The following is a 22254-nucleotide window of genomic DNA, read 5'->3' as shown; positions in this document are numbered from 1 at the left end:
AAATACTGTAGATGCTAGAAATCTGTAACAAGCACAGAAAATGCTGGAGAAACTCAGAAGTTCTGAAGCATCTGTGGAGAGAGAAACATCGTTAACATTTCGAGTCCAATCTGACTCTTATGAATTGTAATAAGCGAAATCCTTTTAAAATATAGGAGATAATATTTATTCACCCTTACATAATTTATATATATCAAGAATACATATTCCATTATCAGCCTTCTATATATTGTTTTGCACACTTTTTATGAGACAGTATTCCCTTATTCTGCCTGAATGGACTAGTTCTGCCAAATTCAATCAATGTCTTGGAATAAAAATTTAAAATGAAGCCACTTATTTATGACAAAATTAATTGAAGGAAGCAATTTATTTTTAGGAAAATCAGCTTTTCTATTGGAGTCTAACAAACAGCTATTCTTTATGACAATGGAATCTCACTTTTTTGCTGATTAAAGTCATAGAGTCATAGAAATGTCCATCCAGTATGGAAACAGATCCTTCGGTCCAACCAGTCCATGCCGACCAGATATCCAACCCAATCTAGTCCCACCTGCCATCACCCAGCCCATATTCCTCCAAACCCTTCCTATTCATATACCAGTCCAATTGCACCAGCCTCCACCACTTCCTCTGGCAGCTCATTCCATACATGTACCACCCTCTGTGTGAAAAGGTTGCTCCATAGGTCTCTTTCATATCTTTCCCCTCTCACCCTAAACCTATGCCCTCTAGTTCTGGACTCCCCACCCCAGGGAAAAGACCTTGTCTATTTATCCTATCCATGCCCCTCAAGATTTTATAAGCCTCCATAAGGTCACCCCTCAGCTTCCGACGCTCCAGGGAAAACAGCCCCAGGCCTGTTCAACCTCTCCCTATAGCTCAAATCCCCAAACCCTGGCAACATCCTTGTTCATCTTTTCTGAATTCTTTCAAGTTTCAAAACATGCTTCCGATAGGCAGGAGACCAGACTTGCATGCAATATTCCATCAGTTGCCTAACCAATGCCTTCTTCACTATCCTATCTACGTGCGACTCCACTTTCAAGGAGTTATGTACCTGCATTCCAAGGTCTCTTTGTTCAGCAACACTCCCCAGGACCTTACCATTAAGTGTATAAGTCCTGCTAAGATTTGCTTTCACAAAATGCAGAACTTCACATTTATCTAAATTATACTGTACCGGCCACTTCTCAGCCCATTGGCCCATCTGATCAAAAACCCGTTGTAATCTGAGGTAACCTTCTTCACTGTCTACTACACCTCCAATTTTGGTGTCATCTGCAAACTTACTAACTATACCTGTTACTCTGACATCCAAATCATTTATATAAATGACTAAAAATAGAGTATGAAATATTTGTGGTATTGAGGGGTAAAATATTTAACGGAGACCAGCAGAGAAAAATGGATAAACAAGATTCCATATGAAGGGTAGATGATGAGTTGTGCATGTACTTTGTAACTGATGAAAATCAGTTGTGTACCAAGATATATGGGAGTACTTTGCTGGGATCATAGACTAGGGGGATCACGTATGGTGACTTTTCTCTGTATAATCACTTAGGATCATTGTCTGTGAAGCAAATGTGCAACAATTACTCCAAAACCTCAGCCTTATACAAGAGCATTTGCTTAGTTGCAGAAAGATTTTTTGTTCAACATGACTTCTCTTTTCTTTTGTAACATGACAGCAGGAGGAAATATTGGAAGCAAAGAGGATTTCTAGGTACAGTAACTATTTGTGATGGCAGAAAAGCGGATAGTCTCCTCACACAGTATGACCCAATGTTTCCGGTAAGTTTCACTTAGCCTTGTCAGCATTTGTTGCAAGTGGATTTTGCTGCCAGTGATCTCGAGAGACCTACAAACAAAATGGGTGAAAACAAGAACTCTTGCTGAATCTGCTGTTTACAGCTGCGAAGCCGGGACCAGAGCATTGTGTGCTAATAAGATGTCAAGGTGATTACGTTAAAGGCAATTACTGGTAATGCCATGTAAATTCTGTTAGCGTTATGCATCTTCTGAATATACTGTTGGCTATTCAGCTCTTTTTCACATTACTGTTGTGATTTATCATTACAAACAGTTTACTGAAAGACAATTGGTGGCTTTACAGTCATTTCAAGCAATTCTCTAATCTTTGTATTTGAATGATCCCTTTTCAAATGGATAGGTGATCATGGACCCTCCCACTTAAATTGTAATTCTATATAATGCTCTTAACATGCAAATGCTGCATATAAATAGTATTTTAATAATGCTTTTGAGAAGACAGATACCTACTTACAGCTATTAGTGAAATGGGTGTGCACCGTATGTACTAAAATATTGAAAAAGATTCCTCTGTCAAAGTTAAACTCACCTAATGCCACCATCAGCCTTTGTGACTAGCAGTCAAAATGCCTGGTAATCTCCATCACACCATAGAATCCCTACAGTGTGGAAGCAGGCCATTCAGCCCATCAGGTTCACATGAATTCTCTGGAGAGCATCCCACACTCCCTACCCTCTAATCCTGCATTTTCCATGGCTAACCCACCTAGCCTGCACATTCTTGGACACGCTCAGCAATTTAGCATTGCCAATCCTGGTAACCTGTCCTGAGGAAGGGTTACACCCAAAATGTCAGCTTCTCCACTTCCTGAAGCTGCCTGAACTGCTGTGTTCTTCCAGCCTCCTGCTTGTCTATTTTGGATTCCAGCATGTGCAGCTTTTTTTGTCTCTAACCATCTTTGGACTGTGGCAGGAAACTGGAGTACCAAGTGGGAACCCACAAAAACACAGATCACACAGACAGGTGAAATCAAACCCAGGTCCCTGGCGCTGTGAGGCAGCAGTGCTAACAACTGAGCCACTGTGTGACTGTCCATGGAGCTCTTTCGATTGTGCTCTTATCTTGTGTGTATCAGCTGGTCTACTGTTTGTTCCTGCCTCCCAAACTGGAAGAATTCCGTCTCCAGGTGCTCCAAAAATCGTCCACAGACCCTGAAACTTCTGTTCACCAGGTTGAGAAGTGCCAATTCGAATAGTCCACAAATCCTGTCAAATGTTTCATCCAGAGTTACCCAAGAGTAAGCACATTTTCTCAGTGCAGTGAAAACAATCATCAAAAGCAGCCAGTTGATTTACCGCCTCCGTAAATTGTTCCGACTGCCCTGATTATTTAATAGCAAAATGAATGTGGACAAGCCTCGGGGATTGTGGCAGGCTCTGGATAGATTAAAATAATTGTGACAGGCAATAGGTTTGCTTTGGTCTGACAGTCTGTGGCTAATGTTCAGTGTTGCGAGCAACTGTAAGAAAGCTTAAGAACAAGACAAGTTTAGGATTGAAGTTTAGGATTGCAAATGATAAAACCCAGAAATTTCTGGAGAAACTCAGCAGGTCTGGCATCATTTGGGGGAAGAAAGCAGAATTAATGTTTCAAATCTGGTGACTCTTCATCAGAATAGTTAATAACTTGGAAAAGTGGTATTTATGCTGAAGTCCATCCGGGGGTGGTTGGTCTCCCAATGTAGAGGAAAGCAAGAGGAAGGTGACTCACAGACTGGGTGACCACTTTGCAGAATACCTCTGCTCTAGCTGTAAAAATTACCCCCAGCTTCTAGTTGCCCGCCATTTCAACACATCCCGTGTTCCCATGGTAACATTTATGTTACAGACCTACTGCAGTGTTCCGACAGGCCTCAGTGCAAGTTCAGAGAACAGCATCTCATTTTCTGTTAGGTGATCCTATAGCTTCTAGGACTCAATGTCAACTTCAATAACTTTAGAGCCTGATTCCATCAGAGCATAAGACCATAATTCAGGAGCAGAAATTACACCATTCAGCCCCACCATTCAATCATAGAACATAGAACATAGAACATAGAAAAGTACAGCACAGAACAGGCCCTTCAGCCCACAATGTTGTGCCGAGGATTAACCCTAATGTAAAATAAAATAACTTAACCTCTCAATTCACTGCCGTCCATGTGCATATCCAGCTGTCACTTAAATGTTCCTAATGACTCTGCTTCCACCACCACTGCTGGCAACACATTCCATGCATTCACAACTCTCTGCATAAAGAACCTTCCTCAGATGTCTCCTCTATACCATTTTCCTAATGTCTTAAAACTATGACCCCTCGTCCCAATCAATCCTGCCCTGGGGAAATGTCACTGGCATTTGACTCTATCCATGCCTCTGATCACCTTCTATACCTCGGTCAGGTCACCTCTCTTCCTCTTTCTCTCCAGAGAGAAACGTCTGAGCTTATTCAACCTCGCTTCATAAGACAAGCCCTCCAGTCCAGGCAGCATCCTGGTAAACCTTCTTTGCATCCTCTCCAAAGCATCTGTATCCTTCCTATAATAGGGCAACCAGAACTGGACCCAATCTTCCAAGTGTGGTCTCACCAGGGACTGTAGCAAAACGTGACGGCTCTTAAACTCAATCCCCCTGTTAATGAAAGCCAAAACACAATATGCTTTCTTAACAAGGAGAAAGTGAGGACTGCAGATGCTGGAGATCAGAGCTGAAAATGTGTTGCTGGAAAAGCGCAGCAGGTCAGGCAGCATCCAGGGAACAGGAGAATCGACGTTTCGGGCATAAGCCCTTCTTCAGGAATGAGGAAAGTGTGCCCAGCAGGCTAAGATAAAAGGTAGGGAGGAGGGACTTGGGGGAGGGGCGTTGGAAATGCGATAGGTAGAAGGAGGTCAAGGTGAGGGTGATAGGCCAGAGTGGGGTGGGGGCGAAGAGGTCAGGAAGAAGATTGCAGGTTAGGAAGGCGGTGCTGAGTTCGAGGGATTTGGCTGAGACAAGGTGGGGGGAGGGGAAATGAGGAAACTGGACAAATCTGAGTTCATCCTCCAGCCACGGGCTCAACACTTCAACTCCCCCTCCCACTCCACCAAGGACATGCAGGTCCTTGGACTCCTCCATCGCCAGACCATAGCAACACGACGGTTGGTGGAAGAGCACCTCATCTTCCGCCTAGGAACCCTCCAACCACAAGGGATGAACTCAGATTTCTCCAGTTTCCTCATTTCCCCTCCCCCCACCTTGTCTCAGTCAAATCCCTCGAACTCAGCACCGCCTTCCTAACCTGCAATCTTCTTCCTGACCTCTTCGCCCCCACCCCACTCTGGCCTATCACCCTCACCTTGACCTCCTTCTACCTATAGCATTTCCAACGCCCCTCCCCCAAGTCCCTCCTCCCTACCTTTTATCTTAGCCTGCTGGACACACTTTCCTCATTCCTGAAGAAGGGCTTATGCCTGAAACATTGATTCTCCTGTTCCTTGGATGCTGCCTGACCTGCTGCGCTTTTCCAGCAACACATTTTCAGCTCATGCTTTCTTAACAACCCTATCCACTTGGGTGGCAACTTTGAGGGATCTATGTCCTTGAACACCAAGATCCCTCTGTTCCTCCACACTGCCAAGAATCTTGTCTTTAATCCTATATTCAGCATCCAAGTTCAACCTTCCAAAATGCATCATTTCGCATTTATCCAGGTTGAACTCCATCTGTCATTTCTCAGTCCAGCTCTGCATCCTGTCTATGTCATGCTGCAGCCTGCAATAGCCCTCAATACTATCAATGGCACCTCCAACCTTTGTGTCATCTGCAAATTTACTAACCCACCCCTCAACATCAGTGCAAGTTCAGAGAACAACATCTCATTTTCTGGGAGGGGATCCTGCAGCTTCTAGGACTCAATGTCAAGTTCAATAACTTTAGAGCCTGATTCCATCAGACCAAAAGACAATAATTCAGAAGCAGAAATTAGGCCATTCAGCCTATTGAGTCAGCTCCACCATTCAATCATGGCTGATACAGTTCTCAACCCCATTCTTCCACTTCCTCCCCATAACCATTGATCCCCTTGACAATTAAGAACTTGTTTTTATCTTTGCCTTGAATATACTCAGTGACCTGGCCTCCATAGACTTCTATGGCAATGAATTCCATAGGTTTACCACTCTCTGGCTGAAGAAGTTTCTCCTTATCACCGTTCTAACAGGTTTTCCCTTTACTTTAAGGCCATGCCCTTGGGTCCTAGTCTCTCCTACCAATGGAAACACTTTCCCAATGTTCACTCTGTCCAGGCCATTCAGTATTCTGTAAGTTTCAGTTAAATCCCCTCTCATCGTTCTGCCATTTTTTTCTTACTCCCAAATCCACTCCGGTTATGAGATGAGTTGTTTTCGAATTAGAATTAGATTTTATTGTCACGTGTAGTCAAGTACAGGGATACAGGGGTACAGTGAAAATGTTACAATGTCACCATTCATGGCGCCATCTTAAGTACAAGGTACCTACATACAAGATCTTAAGTAAAGAGTAGAAAACTAAAGAAATAAGTTAAAGTTCAATGTTACAAGTCTTGTTAGTACAAAGTAGTAAATAAGAAATAAAATTTGAAATTCCAAATTACAATACATCCTTAGCCACGGGCCTGCAGCCACTCCCCTCTGCAAATAGTTGTCCATTCCCATGTACTCCAAGGCCCATTATCACACTATATAGAATGCATTCAACACAGCTCAACCATTTTCTCACTCTTAACTCTTGATTATCACCTATTCAGTTTTTCTTCTGTCCTGGCCTGCTCTCTGTAATCTCCTTGGTTACCTAACCCATTCACAGTTCTCTCTCTCTCTCTCTCTCTCTGTCTCTTTCTGTCTGTCTGTCTCTCCCTCTCTCTCTGGGCTCTGTCTTCACCTACCTGCTCACCCCTCCCCTTGCCCCAACTTTAACTTTGCTTTCTTCCAACAGATGCTGCTGGACCTGCTAAGATCCTCCATTAACTTCTGTTTTTGCTCCAGATCTCCGATGGTTCTGTGGTTAGTGCTGGTGCCTGATAGCACTAGGGAACCAGGTTCAATCCCACCCTTGGGTGACCGTTTGTAGGTGTCTTTGTGTGAATTTGCTCTGACTTTCTCCCACAGTCCAAAGATGTGCAGCTTAGGTGCATTAGTCATGGGAAATTCAGCATTACAGGGATAAGGTGGGATGCTGTTTGGCTATAGGTATTCTATGATCTGCAGTTCTTTGTTTTAATTTAATTACGATAGACACCTTCTCCTCTTTGAGCAAAGGTTTACTAAATCCTAGTTTGTAAGATTTTTGCAGAACATTTTGGCTGGAGAAGGGGCACCTGTACCTGTCACCATTGAAAACCAGGTTGATAATGCTGGTTACCTTCAACAGACTAGACATTGCAGGCAAAAAGGTAACTTCATAGAGAGATTACCTTCATAATGACTTTGGCTACTCTGTCTTCCACATTTTGGGGTATATTTACAATCATATGTTTGCCAGTTAATTTTGACACTCCATTGTATTTCTTTCCTCTTGCAAGTGGCATTCCTTCTGAATAATTCCGAAATGTATGCTGCAATAAGAGTGAATTAATTTTATTCAGTGTTTGTGTGTGGCCAGTGATTATGTTCAATGCAATTTCCCTTGCAATTCTTGCCACCTCAGTGCAAGCTTGTGTAAATTGTTTCCAAACGTCTTTTTCCAAACCCTGTGGAAGAACAAGAAAGGTGTTAGACAGTTGTTTACCTCACTGTAAAGCTGCAGGTAATGATGGGATCTGTGACTAACTTTGTTACGCCTGCATCAGTATCAGGAGATGCTTTTTCTTCATTTGTTGTGAACTCACAGTTTACACAGGCAGCACCTGCAGAACACACACAGATGATGGAATAGAATTGCTGCTAATACAAATGTCAAGTGCTGCTCCTATATTTCCCCACATGTGCCCGTGCTATAAATCTCCTTACATAGTCTTCTGATGAGGCTGAGATTCTGAAATTACTCAAATGTGGAAATGTATAATTGCAAACCTTTTAGTTTATTCCAATACTCAGGATCAATGTCAACCAGGTCCTCTCTTTCAATTAATTTGACAAGTGTCAGTTTTTTATTTAAATTCATTTCTGGGACATGGCATCGCTTGTTGGCCAGCATTTATTTCCTGTCCCTCGTTGCCTTTGAGAAAGTGGTGGTGAGCTGACTTCTTGAACGTGCTGGAGGTTGACCCCACATTGTCCTTAGGAGGGAATTCCAGAGTTTTGACCCAGGGACAATGAAGGAACGGTGATATATTTCCAGATCAGAATGTTGAACTTGGAAGTGGTGATGTTCCCAAGTATCTGCTCCGCTTGTCCTTCGAGATGGAATTGGTCGTGGGTTTGGAAAGTGCTGTTTGAGGATTTTTTTGTGGATTTCTGCACTGCATCTTGTACACACTACTGCTCCTGAATTTAAGAGATGGAGGCAGTGGATGCTTGTGGATGTGGTGCCAATCAAGCGGTCTGCTATGTCCTGGATGGTGTCGAGCTTCTTGAGTACTGTTGGAGCTGGACCCATTCAGGCAAATGGGGAGCATTCCATCAGATTCCTGACTTGTGACAGATTTTGGTGAATCAGGATGTTACTTGCTGCAACATTCCTAGCTTCTGACCTGCTGTTGTAGCCACTGTATATATATGGCAAAAGCAAAAACAGTACACCAGAGCAGGAACAGGCTCTTTGGCTCCAAGACTACACCAACACATATAGAATCCCTACAGTGTGGAAATAGCCCATTCAACCCAACAAGTCCATACTGACCCTCCAAAGAGTACACCACCCAAATCCATTCTTCTGACTAATGAACCTGTCACATCCCTGATAATTTAGCATTGCCAATTCACCTGGCCTGCACATCTTAGTTCCAAGGGCCTGTGGGAGTGAGTTCTGAGGGCCTGTGGGAGTGAGTTCCAAGGGCATGTGGGAGTGAGTTCTGAGGGCCTGTGGGAGTGAATACAGAAAGCCTGTGGGAGTGAGTTCCGAGGGCTTGTGGGAGTGAGTCCCCAATTGCCTGTGGGAGTGAGTACCAAGGTCCTTTGCGAGTGAGTTCTGAGGGACTGTGGGAGAGAGTACCAAGATGCTGTGGGAGTGAGCTCCATGGGCCTGTGGGAATGAGATCCGAGGGCCTGTGGGAATAAGTTTCGAAGGCTGAGGGAATGCAATCCAAGGGCCTGTGGGAGCTGGTTCAGAGGGCCTATTGGAGTGAGTACTGAAGGCCTGTGGGGTGAGTTCCAAGGGCCTGTGGCAGTGAGTAGCGAGGGCCTTGGGAGAGAGAGTACCAAGGGCCTGTGGGAATGAGTACCAAGGGCCTGTAGGAATGAGTTCTGAGGGCCTGTGCAAGTGAGCACTGAGGGCCTGTGGGAATGAGTACCAAAGGCCTATAGGAGTGAGTCCTGAGGGCCTGTGGGTGTGAGTACTGAGGGCCTATGGGAATGAGTACCAAGGGCCTATAGGAGTGAGTTCTGAGGGCCTGTGGAAGTGAATACTGAGGGCCTGTGGGAATGAGTTCCAAGGGCCTGTGGGAGTGAATTCCAAGGGCCTGTGGGAGTGAGTACCAAGGTCCTGTGCGAGTAAGGTCCAAGGGCCTGTGGGAGTTCAGAGGCCCTGTTGGGGTGAGTACTGAGGGCTTGTTGGAGTGAGTAGCGAAGGCCTGTGGGAATGACTTCCGAGGGCCTGTGGGAATGAGTACCAAGGGCCTGTAGGAGTGAGTTCTGAGGGCCTGTGGGAGTGAGTTCCAAGGGCCTGTGGGAGCGAGTACCAAGGGCCAGCAGTGGCAGCAGCCCTGAGAGTTGAGCCTTTGGGGAGGGCGGCCCACTTATGGAGATATGACTATGTTACAGAGATTGGACTACCTGACAACGATAAGACTACATTTTGGAGATAAGGCTACCATACAGAGATAAGACTCCCTGACAGAGATAAGACTACATTTTGGAGATAAGCCTTTTAGATCTGGATGATTTCCCCTATCTTCTTAGCTCTGTTTTTTTTCCATATTTCTGCTTCTTTAAAAATTCTGAATTTATATCTAAGGTGATTGTTTTTTTTTAATTTGGGTTTTTGTACCTAAGATGAAAATCACACAGCACCAGGTTACAGTCCAACAGATTTGTTTGGAAGGACTAGGTTTCATAGTGCTGCTCATGCATCGGTAGTTGTCTATAACCTGTTGGACTATAACCTGGTGTTGTGTGATTTTTAACTTTGTTCAACCCAGTCCAACACTGGCTCCTCCACATTGTACCTAAGATGGCATTGGAGAAAGGTGACTGTACACTTTTCACTGGAGTCCTGTACTTGAGTACATGTGACAGTAAAACCTAATTCTAATTCTAGCAATCAGGAGTGTAGTTGCAAAGATGGGAGAGAAAGAAAGAGAATTGTTGCCGGAGGGGAATCAAGCCCAATAACATTCAGGAGAAACAAACTGATTGAGATTCGAGGTCAAGGCTGTGGTGCTGAAAAAGCACAGCATTTCAGGCAGCATCCAAGGAACAGGAGAATCAATGTTTCAGGCGAAAGCCCTTCATCAGGAAAGGTCTGATCACCTGAACATCGATTCCTCTGCTCCTCGGATGCTGCGTAATCTGATCCTGCCCCACCAAAGACTGCAGTTCAGGTGAATTGGCCGCACTAAATTGTCCATTGGGTTAGGTGCATCATTCAGAGGGAAATGGGTCTGGGTGGGTTACTCTTCAGAGGGTCGGTGTGGACTTGTTAGGCCGAATGACTTGTTTCACACTGTAAGGAATCTAATCTAATCTAATCTAATATTTCATAATACTCACTCCATTTGGGTGCAAAGATGCTGCTACAAGGTCGATACATATCAATAAATGGATAAGGATCTGACCAATTAGGCTTTCTCATACCTTTCCCTTTCGGAATTATGTCAAAAATTGTGGGGAGGATCTGAGAAAAATCCTCAATTCAATCAGCTCAGTACAGATGCGAAATGTATATTTTGCAGCAATGAAGTTGTTATGGCAAAGCATTATTCTTCAAGGTGAGGTGAATGTTTGAGAAACATTGGGCAAGTGTTTGCTTTGCGTAGAATGTACATACTGGTTTAGATTCACTTCTGAGCAATGAATAACGACGATAGCAATTACATGTTTTAAAATGAGGATTCTTTGGGCAGTAAATAAAAACACCGGCAATCATGTCAGGTCAGGCAGAATCCACGATGAGATAGCAAGCTAATGTTTCGAATCTAGGTGACTGTTCATCAGAACTCCATCTTGGACACCCAACACCAATGTTTCAGGACATGCTCAATGGGCAGCAAATGCTCACACTCCACATCAACGGACCTTGGCATTTGTCACCCACCTGTCTCTCTGTATCATCATGGTGCAGCTCTGATCCACTTTCAGTCCACTTCTGCCCATAATGCAGATCTTTGACATGTGCAGACAATTATCATTACAATACTATTACAAGGATATTTTGCAGGCAGGGACGGGCACTGAGCTCATGAATTAGACCATGAAAAACTTAATTATTGCTTACTTTCCCTCTTCGTGCTCACTCACTTTGCATCTAACTGGACAATCACAGCATACTCACCTTGTCTTGCCTTGCCTTTTAGTCCTTTGGAGTGGGGGTTGGGCCAGGGTGTGGTGGAGTGTTGGAGTAGGGGACATGAGTAAGGGAAGTTGTTGCTTGCAATACTGAGAGTGATAGAGCATAAGCCTTGGTGGCGGTAGTAGAGTTACAGTAAGTGGAAGGGAGCAGAGAGGAGATGATGGCACTTACCCTGAGGGAGTGGAGAATGGCTTTCTTGCTACATCGCTGGCGATTTCTCTGGACCATTGACAATACACTGACCTGGGTGGCAGCCTATGACCAGGCTGGAAGGATCAGGGGCTACGGCTTCCTCTAGCTGCCCAGGGAGAAGATGATATCCCTTCTTGTTTATCATTCAGCGGGGCTGCCATGTCAGGAATCAAGCCAGTCTGGACTACCAGCACTTGACTAACACAACAGCATTTTAAATACAGTGCTGCAGCCAGGAATGCTCATCTTTCCCATGGTATCCTCATTGGTAAGTACGTCTGGCTACAGTGAGTGGGAAGACTGGGCTAGCATTAACAAGACGGTCACTGTAGGAGCATGGTAGGTAGTCACTGAGGGGCAATCCAAAATTCTTGGTGAAAGATTCTCCATGAAACATGATGAAACTGACTTTGAGCCAATAAAAAAAAGGAATGATTCAGCCCTTTGTGAGGATATAGATGGCTTTGAAACATGTGCCAAAGTAAGAATCCTTTTGGAAATGTCAGACTGTCTATTTGATCTGAGTTTGTTTTGTGCCGTGATGTAGATTTCAATGTTAAGAAAAAGTCATCGCTATTAATATAGGAAAGGGAAAGTGTCTTTCTGAAACTGGTGGGCGTCGTAAGGTAATAAAATATGCAGGATGTGCCAATTCCTTATAACAGACTCTGAAACAAAATCTCATCTTTGCTTAATTCAAAGCTTAAGTTGCAAAACAGTTGATGTGAACATCGGATCCTATCAACAATTACTGTCTATCAATACACCCACTTCTAGGGAAACAGAGATAGCCATACATGGAAATAAAACCATACACATAAACCTGAGCTATCCATCCTTGTAATAAAGTTCCTGTTATGATCATTGTCTAATATATTATAGCCACCAAATCCTCATCAGTTTGCTTTCTTCCTCTGTCATTCTTCGTGCTTTTCTTCTTTTTGTTTACTTCCATCATTCAATGATCAAATACCTGTCTTCACAATTTCAGTCTTTCGCCCTGATCACATTTCACCAAGAAATAATAATTTGACATCCTGATCAGAACGGTTGAGGAACAAAAAGCATACTGCAACAAAAAGCTAAGACACAGTCACCATGGCATTTCCGATCAGATTTGGATTTAGATGAAGGCTTTAGATAATATTGCTTGAAATGTGAATTCTGTGCTGAATGGATTATCAAATGCTCCTAGGAATAAACTGACAGAAAGATCTCCTGCAGAAATCTTTCACAGCATACTGATGTGAAAATGCTTGAACTTTCATAAGTTTCATGCTTGGTTTTGGAGGCTACACTCTATTTTGTGTTGACCTCCACTTGCATTCTACTGCAAAGAATTTAACTTAATTCCATTATCTTAAATTAACCTTCCTCTCCAAGCCAAACATTACAAACCTCAACCCAGGATTCAAGCTCAGGCTAAACTTTGGCTATGGATCCTTTATTGCATTTGGACTTGTCTCCCTGCATACACATAGCTCAATCTTCTCACTCGTTAACCATGCCATGGGAGACCGATAATGTAGTTAAATTGCATTCTTGATCCAAACCCATTTCCTCGTCAGAATTCATGAGAAGAATTCAATCTGAACCAAACATTCTCTCTGGCATCATATGTTCCAAATTATTTCAACTCTATGACATGTTCTAGTTATCTGTTTCTGGCAACCCTGTATCTAATAGGTAAACATTTCTCATGCGCTTCCAATTCCCCTTTCCCAATAAAAATGATAATGGAAGTTTAATTCCTCCAAAAAACAGCAAAACCATCCTTTTGTAATTGGAAAATTGGAGACATAACCTGCCGAAATATGGGAATTAAGAACGTAAGAAACTAACTGTTGGAATATTGCATGCAATTCTGGTCTCCTTCCTATCAGAAAGATGTTGCGAAACTTGAAAGGGTTCAGAAAAGATTTACAAGGATGTTGCCAGGGTTGGAGGATTTGAGCTATAGGGAAAGGCTGAACAGGCTGGGGCTGTTTTCCCTGGAGCATCGGAGGCTGAGGGGTGACCTTATCGAGGAATACAAAATTATGAGGGGCATGGATATGGTAAATAGGCAAAGTCTTTTCCCTGGGGTCAGGAGGTCCAGATCTAGAGGGCATAGGTTTAGGGTGAGAGGGGAAAGATATAAAAAGACCTACGGGGCAACATTTTCATACAGAGGGTGGTATGTGTATGGAATGAGCTGCCAGAGGAAGTGGTGGAGGCTGGTACAATTGCAACATTTAAGAGGCATTTGGATGGGTATATGAATAGGAAGGAGTTGGAGGGATATGGACCAGGTGCTGGCAGGTGGGACGAGATTGGGTTGGGATATCTGGTCAGCATGGATGGGTTGGACCGAATGGTCTGTTTCCATGCTGTACATCTCTATGACTCTATGACTCTAAATGGGATAGCAGAACAAAATAGATCTAAGGATCCTGGTGAACAGCTAAAAACAGTACACATGTCAGTCAAGCAGTAACAGCTGCTGGAAAAAAAACCCTGGGATTTATTTCTAGGGAAATCGAATTTGAGAGCAGTAAAGTTTTGTTGAATTTGTATAGAACTCTGGCCAGAAAGCACTTGAGTACAGTCAACATTTCTGGTCAGTGTTATATAAAGAACGAGAGAGGTTTCAAAACAAAACTTACAAGCTTAGTGTCAGAACCAAGAGGTTATAGCCACACACACACAAAAAAAGCAGTTTGTGACTTTTTCTCATGAAAAATATGTTCTGAAGTTTGTTAAAAGTTTGAATGGGGTAGACAGGTAGCGGTAGATGTTTAAAGTTATTGATGAATCCAAAACTAACATCCAAAACTAAGTTGTGCATGATTTGAGCTGCCAGAGGAGGTGGTGGAGGTGGGTACAGTTCCAACATTTAAAAGACATCTGGATGGGTATATGAATAGTAAGGACTTAGAGAGACATGGGTCAAATTCTGACTAATGGGACTAGATTAATTTAGGATATCTGGTCAACATGGACAAGTTAGACCGAAGGGACTGCTTGGCCGCTGTACATTTCTATGACTCTATAACAAGTATAAATACAAAGGATTAACATTTAACGTAAATGCAAATATAGTTGTTATTTACTCCAATAATTTGCTATTTACAACTGTGTCCACTCAGACTGGTTAGAGAATGGCACTTGCAACTACAGGGGGTGGATTGAGGAAAATATCTTAGGCACTTTCAAAAAGAAAGTGGACAATTAATCAGAAAACAGACATATGTGCTAAAAGCATAAGTTGAGGTTGATGTGTTGGGAGATGCTTGGAATGCTTTGGAAACATCAACACACACTGTTTGAGCTGTTTGCTCTGTCACGTACTGTAAATTCATGTAATAATGCAGATACTGTAATGGGCATCAGAGAGTCAAAGCTTGGCTGTACATCTGCACCCTTTCTTTACTTTTCCCATCATATTCTTACAGTAGTGAAGTCGCTGGTCTCAAGTCAGGGGCAATTAGCTTTAAAGGGCAATTTTATATTTCAAATTTCGAACCTTTGCAAAGGACACACTTCAAAGTCAAATACTGCATTCAACAGACATTGGGCAAAGCTCATTTTAACTGCTGCAATCTATATTTTTATGAGCACTTGTATTCTCCATAGTAAATTTGAGTAAAAGAACCAAATAAACTGCTACTGCAGTATCCCAGAGGCTGTCAACTTGTATAACTGGATGTATTAGCTGCGCTGATTCTGTAAGTAGCACGTGGCAGGACCATCATAAATGCAGGAGAAACAATTTTTGTTTCACACTATAATCACAGCTTCACAGCATTTTCTTACTCTTTTAGTACTTTTAACAGATCCCAGTGCATGAAAAACAAGGGAAGTAGAAATGTGAGAGATTAGATTTTGCACAGGGGGAATTTTGCAGTGAATGAGATTTTCTTTGCTATGATGACTCTCAGAGTGAGAAAGTGCTTGAATAAAGATGATTACAAAATTTATATGGCAAGTGCAATCCAAAAAAACATTTGAAATCTTAATTTTCCTTGTTCAAGGTACCTTTCTAAAATGTAGCATGATATTTGCTGACCCCAAGATTTGAAGGTAGATCTTAGGATCTGAGTATTATCTCCACATTACAACATGTCCAAAACATCTTCTGAGACTAAATGTAATTGTGCAATGCTGAAGAGAGGTTTAACTCATTCTCTTGCTCCTCAGATGCTGCCTGACCTGCTGTGCTTTTCCAGCACCACTCTAATCTAGACTTTGATTTCCAGCATCTGCAGTCCTCACTTTTGCCTCATTCGCTGCAGTCCCTCACTGCCATCCATACCCTTACAACCCAGAAACTTTACGTTCCTTGGTTCACTGCTGCACGTGCTGAGCAAGATTGACAACTGGAACGCTCCTCCCTAACAGCATTGTGGGTGTACCTATACCAAATGGTATAATGGTCAAAGGAGGTATCTCACCACCATATGTCTAGTCGGCTTTTACTTATCTCCAATACATTTTATAATTAATGAGCAAAAAATGTGTTTGATAAAAATTGAAGAATCACATCTTTTTCAATGCCCTTATTCTTTTCCTTTGGAGCTGAATCTTCAACCCTTGGAAACTCCAGGGCAATCAGGGATAGTTGATAATTCCAGTATGCAGAGAAACAGGTCATTTGGCCAGGAAGCTGATCCCATGATTTCTTAAATAATGATGTTTTAAAACTGTTTCTTATTTAATATTGTATTGAAGGACTTAATTTGAAAAATTGTGGAAACTCTGATATTTTTTATATTTTAAGGTTAAACTTAGATTGGTTTATTTAAAGTCATTGAAAGGTCACTGTTGACATGGAGCTTTTTTTTTAATCACTGCATCCTAGAAACCGCATTGCTTGTGAACTGTTTAGTTTACCGGAAACTTCCTACAGATATTGTTTGAACAGCATTTGGTTAGGGTTTGCTTTGATCTTCATTTGGGAGCAAAGCCCTGAGGAAAATACTGCCCAGCCAATCTCTCCAGTTTTTGAAACAAAAAACCCGTAGACTCCTGTTTATTTTTTTTTCCTCTCAGCACCCATGGTGAGTGTGTGTAGGTGCGAGACACAGTGAGAGACACAAAGTGCACGAATCTTTATTCAATGTCCACCACCAGGAAGATAGGAAAACACCCGGGTGGCCAGTGACAAGCAGCGCCCTTCACATCAAAGGGCAGTGCTGTGTGATCAAACAGTGAAGGGGAGGGTAGGGACTAAATCAAAATAGAGTTGGAGGGGGAAATGATGCACTCCACTCCCTGCGGCGCCCACCTCTCCCTGAACAACTCCAGGGTGTTGGTGGACATCGCGTACTCCTCCTCCAAGGACACCCGGGCTGTAATGTAACCGCGGAAGAGGGGCAGGCAGTCGGTCCTAATGACCCCCTCCACGGCCCGCTGCCTGGACCTGTTGATGGCCAGTTTGGCCAGGCCCAGGAGCAGGGCCTTCAGACCTGCCCTCCCTCCTCTGTACCGGGTGCCTGAAGATCAGGAGCGTGGGACTGAAGTGCAACCAAAAGCAGAGGAGGAGGTTTTTAAGAAAATCAAAAAGGGAGTGCAAACACCCACACCCAATGTATACATGGTCCACGGACTCCACAGCGCCAAAGAACAAGCAGTTAGGCTGGGAGTTCGTGAACCACCGCAATTTGCGGTTGCAGGGGACTGCTACGTGCAGCACCCTCCACCCCAGATCCCTGAGAGAAGGGGGAGGACTCCCATGTAGAGAGCCCACCACACGGTGGCAAAGAGAGTCTTGTTTATTTTTGTTATTTTATTAAACAATTACAAGACAGTTTATAAAAAACATGTAACATTAACAGCTGTGTACAACGAAACAGCTATTTACAGGGGAAAGGAGCAGCAAAGCCAGGCCCTCAAACCCTACCGTTCAATCAGTTTACAGGGAAATGAGGACAAACCTCAAATCCCAGACTCCTGTTTATCTGCCTCTTCTTCTTCCTCCTTCTCTCTTCTTCCTCCTCTCTCACTGGCTGTGGGCCAGCTAGTCCCAGAATCATTACATTTTTTTTTACATTACATTGCAGTGTGGAAACAGGCCCTTCGGCTCAACAAGTCCATACCGACCCGCCGAAGCGCAACCCACCCATACCCCTACATTTACCCCTTACCTAACACTACGGGCAATTTAGCATGGCCAATTCACCTGACCTGCACATCTTTGGATTGTGGGAGGAAACCGGAGCACCCGGAGGAAACCCACGCAGACACGGGGAGAACGTGCAAACTCCACACAGTCAGTCGCCTGAGGCGGGAATTGAACCCGGGTCTCCGGCGCTGTGAGGCAGCAGTGCTAACCACTGTGCCACTGTGCCGCCCACATCAGTACCCCCCCCTTCTCCTGAAACAATCAAGAAGGGAGTCCTCGACACTGACAGACTCCTGTTTTTTTTTATTTTATTAAACAAATTACAAAAACAGTTTACAACAAACAGTTACATTTACAGCTGCATACAAGAGACAGCAATTTTACAAAGGAGTGTGATCAACAGTGAAGGGGAGGGAGGGACTAAATCAAAATAGAGTTGGAGGGGGAAATAATGCACTCCACTCCCTGCGACGCCCACCTCTCCCTGAATAACTCCAGGGTGTTGGTGGACACCGCGTGCTCCTTCTCCAAGGACACCCGGGCTCTAACGTAGACTCCTGTTTATTTTTTTTTCTTCTTCCTTACCATCCTATTTTTTAAAAATTTTTTTCACAAAACAACCCCTGGTTATATTTTTTTTCTTAACCCCCACACTACCGCCTAACTGCGGTAGACTCCTGTTTATTTTTTTTTTCACCCCCACACTACTGCCTAACTGCAGTAGTGCTTATTTTTCCCCAGTACCCATGGTGTGTGTGTGCAGGTGTGAGACACAGTGAAAGACACAAAGTGCCTTTGTGTCAAACACCCGGGTGGCCAGTGACAAGCACTGCCCTTCATATGAAAGGGCAATGCTGTGTGATCAAAGGAGAGGAGTCTCATACTCAATGTGATCCACCTGGCACTTGTTCCAATCACCAAAGGGGGAGGCAATGGCTTAGTGATATTATCACTGGGCCATTAATCCAGAGACCCAGGTAATGTCCAGGGGACACCGGTTCAAATCCCACCATGGTAGATGGTGGAATTTGTATTCAGTAAAAAATAAACATGGCATTAATACTCTAATGATGACCATGAACCAATTGTCTGAAAGACCAATCTGGTTCAAAAATATCCTTTAGTGAATGAAACTACCATCCTTACCTGGTCTGGCCTATATATGATTCAGAACCCACAGCAATGTGGTTAACTCTTAACTATCCTCTGGACAATAAATGCTAGCCGAGCCAGTGATTCCCATATGCCATGAATGAATAAAGAAAACTACAGTGATCTAAACCTGATGTGTTTTATATATATATATTGTGGGTTTCTTAGGGGTGTAAATATTGATACTTTTAGATTACAGATTGTGTGCATTAACTTTGCATCTTCATTGAATAAGTTTTATAATAATTTTGTATTCATTACATAAATCTTTGACAGATCTTTTATTTCAAAACTTAATATACATAAAATTATTCTTCTCAGAAACTTAAGCGTTCTAACCTTTAAACAAAATTAAGTTGCGACCTATCGAGCAGTCGTACTGGATGCTATAATACTCTATGATTAAACTAGTGAAGAAATTCATAATTGTAATTGAATTTTCTTTTTCAGAGATTCACCTAAAGAGTCTGCTGGTTTTCGTCCACTTGAATTTGTTTATGAATATAAGATAAGAGGTCCGCTGAAAATAATTTGTAAAAAATGTTTTGGATCTGGACTGGAAACAAAAGAGATTTCATTTCCTCAAAATCCAACTGGTGTGTGACCAGTGGTGTGGTAACATAAGAGAAACTGAAAGAACTGTGGATGCTAAAAATCTGCGTCTCAAGGTCTTATTCCCCACAACCCCCTGATGATGGACCAGCACTCTGAAAGCTAATGCTTCCAAATAAACTTGTTGGACTTTAACCTGCGTTATATGATTTTTTTTTAACTTGAGACAAAATAGGAATTGCTGGAAACGTTCAGCAAGTCTGGCAGTATCTGTGGGGAGAAATCAGAGTTAATGTTTTGGGTCCAGTGACACTTCCTCACAACCTGATGGTAACTAAGAAAATGTTGGTTTCATGCAAAAACTTAGGTGGGGAAGGGGGTAAGGAATAAACAATAGGTGGAGATAGAGCCAAAAGAGAGAGAAGAACAGATGAATAGACAAAGGAATGGATTAGGAGGGTGAATAGTGGTTAATGGAGACTGTTAATAGCTAACAATGGTTGATATGTAATAGCAGACTATGTGATAACAAAGCCTAGTTTGTGGAGGTTAAGGTAAGGACATAGGAGAGCTCAAGCCCTAAAGTTATTGAACTCGATATTGAGTCCAGAAGGCTGCAGGGCCCCCAAGCAAACAATGACATGCTGTTCTTCAGCTTGCACTGAGCTTTGCTGGAGCACTGCAGCAAGCCTGAGACAGAGATGTTGGCCAGGGAAAACCGTGGTGTGTTGGGGTGGCAGGCAACTGGAAACTCAGGGTCTTTTTTTTGCGAACAGAACTCAAGTGTTCTGTGAAGTTCTCACCCAGGTAAGCTTTGTTTCCCCAAAGTAGAGGAGACCACATTGTGAGCAGCAAATGCAGTAGACTCAATTGTGTGAAGTGCAGGTAAAGCACTGCTTCACCTGGAAAGTGTGTTTGGGTCCTTGGATACTGAGCTGAAAAATGTGTTGCTGGAAAAGCGCAGCAGGTCAGGCAGCATCCAAGGAGCAGGAGAATCGACGTTTCGGGCATAAGCCCTTCTTCAGTAAACATTCCTGAAGAAGGACTTATGCCCGAAACATCAATTCTCCTGCTCCTTGGATGCTACCTGACCTGCTGCGCTTTTCCAGCAACACATTTTTCAGCTCTGATCTCCAGCATCTGCAGTCCTCACTTTCTCCCCCTTGGATACTGAGGAAGGAGAAAGTAAACAGGCAGGTGTTACACCTTTTGTGGTTGCAGCAGAAGGTGCTGTGAGGCTGTGGGGGGTTGTTGGGAGTGACTATAAGATAAATTCTCTGCCTCAGTCAAGAATAGGTCCAGCTCATTTCTGAATGTTGGACAGTCTGCAGAGGAAAGCATTAACACACCATCTGGGAATGCATTCTCACTGTTCTCTTGGGAAATGTGGAATAGCTTAGCATCCAGTTCATCCCAGTAAAATCTGCAAATGATGTATACAAGTGCAACTCATCTTGTATGTTTTGAAATAGAGAACCAGTATGACCAATGTGATTATACTATGGCTTTAAGAGGAGTATTTTGTTGTGTTCATTTATATGAAGCAAGGTTGAGACAGAGATGCTAAGTGGGCTGTTCCAAGCGAATAAAAGAAACAGTTTGTGAGGCCTTGGGACTTTATTTTAGAAATGGTACAGTAAAAGCAGCAAGAATTGATGGGGTCAAACTCCCACAGAACCAGGATTTTAGTTTAATTTTCAGTAGCTATTGGGGCTTGGAACCTGCTATACATCTCTCCCTGCTACAACAAAATACTTGAGTTCTCCCTCTCACCTTCTCTCTCTTCCTCGTTCTCTCTCATTCTCTTCCTCTCAGAATTTTCTCTTGATGTTCATTCTTCCTGCACTAGAGAAACAATGATTGTGAGATGATATATTTTACCGAATTTGCCTTTGGTTTACTCATGTATGCCAGGAACAGGTGAAGAAATTAAGATTTTAAGGGATACAGGAGTAAGTCAATCTTTGATGGTGAGAGATGAGGCGATATGCAATTCAGGAACAGTATTGTCAGAAAAGGTAATATGTGGAATTCATGATGAGAAGAGCAGTCTTCCATTATATAAAGTGAGTTTGGAGAGCCAGGCGAAAAGTGGTGAATTTATGGTTGGAGTAATAGATAAATTCTTAGTTCCAGGCAGTTGGATTCAGCGAGATCACAAGTGTGGGTGATGCCTAATGTGGTTGAAAAGCCATTGGAAAATCAGATAACTGAGGTGTTACAGAAAGTGTATCCTGGGATTTTTCCTGGCTGTGTGGTAACAAGGTCAAAAAGCCACAGGTTGAAGCAGGGGGAGAAATCAAGGAGTAAAAATAAGGATGTTGAAATTCAATTTTCAGAAACTAATGTTTGATCATATGATTGAGAAAAAAAAGAGAACAGTTGAAGGATAAAGTGGATATTTTTAGTTCAGAGAAATTAGAAATTACAACAGAAAGATGAAAAATGAAAGCAGTTGTCTCAAAAAGCATAGACAGAAGAAGCATCTGTATTACTATCTTAAAAATGATGCCTTGGTGGAGACCATCACGTATTCAGGTGGATGAGAAATAGGCAGAAGTTCAACAAGCTGTATTACTGGTGAGTTATAGAAAGGAGGTGTTGAGGGTAAGACATAATTTAGGAATAAGGAAAGCTCAAGCCAAAATACAAAAATATTTCTTTTGTGCTGCACTGGATAAGGATGTAGTTGAGTCATGATGTCATATGTGTCAGGTAATTCGAAAACCTCAGGCACTGTTAAAACCAGCATCTTAAATGTTCATTCCTGCATTTAGAGTCATAGAGTCAGAGAGATGTACAGCACAGAAGCAAAC

At 42.9% G+C, this 22254-nt stretch overlaps 1 long non-coding RNA gene across 1 annotated transcript; it reads left to right on the top strand.

The window, feature by feature from the left end:
• Positions 1-1839: 1839 nt before the first annotated feature.
• LOC148149111 (uncharacterized) lies at positions 1840-19633 on the top strand. The gene is made up of 2 exons (XR_015758023.1): positions 1840-1962; positions 19337-19633. It is a non-coding gene; the product is annotated as an uncharacterized LOC148149111 (long non-coding RNA).
• Positions 19634-22254: the final 2621 nt, after the last annotated feature.

This window comes from Chiloscyllium plagiosum, unplaced genomic scaffold (assembly GCF_037043375.1).
Source record: "Chiloscyllium plagiosum isolate Xiang-an unplaced genomic scaffold, Cpla_swu_hap1 HiC_scaffold_9, whole genome shotgun sequence".
Lineage (NCBI taxonomy): Eukaryota > Metazoa > Chordata > Chondrichthyes > Orectolobiformes > Hemiscylliidae > Chiloscyllium > Chiloscyllium plagiosum.
Note: the sequence above shows the minus strand (reverse complement) of the source record. Positions and strands in the feature narration are given on the sequence as shown.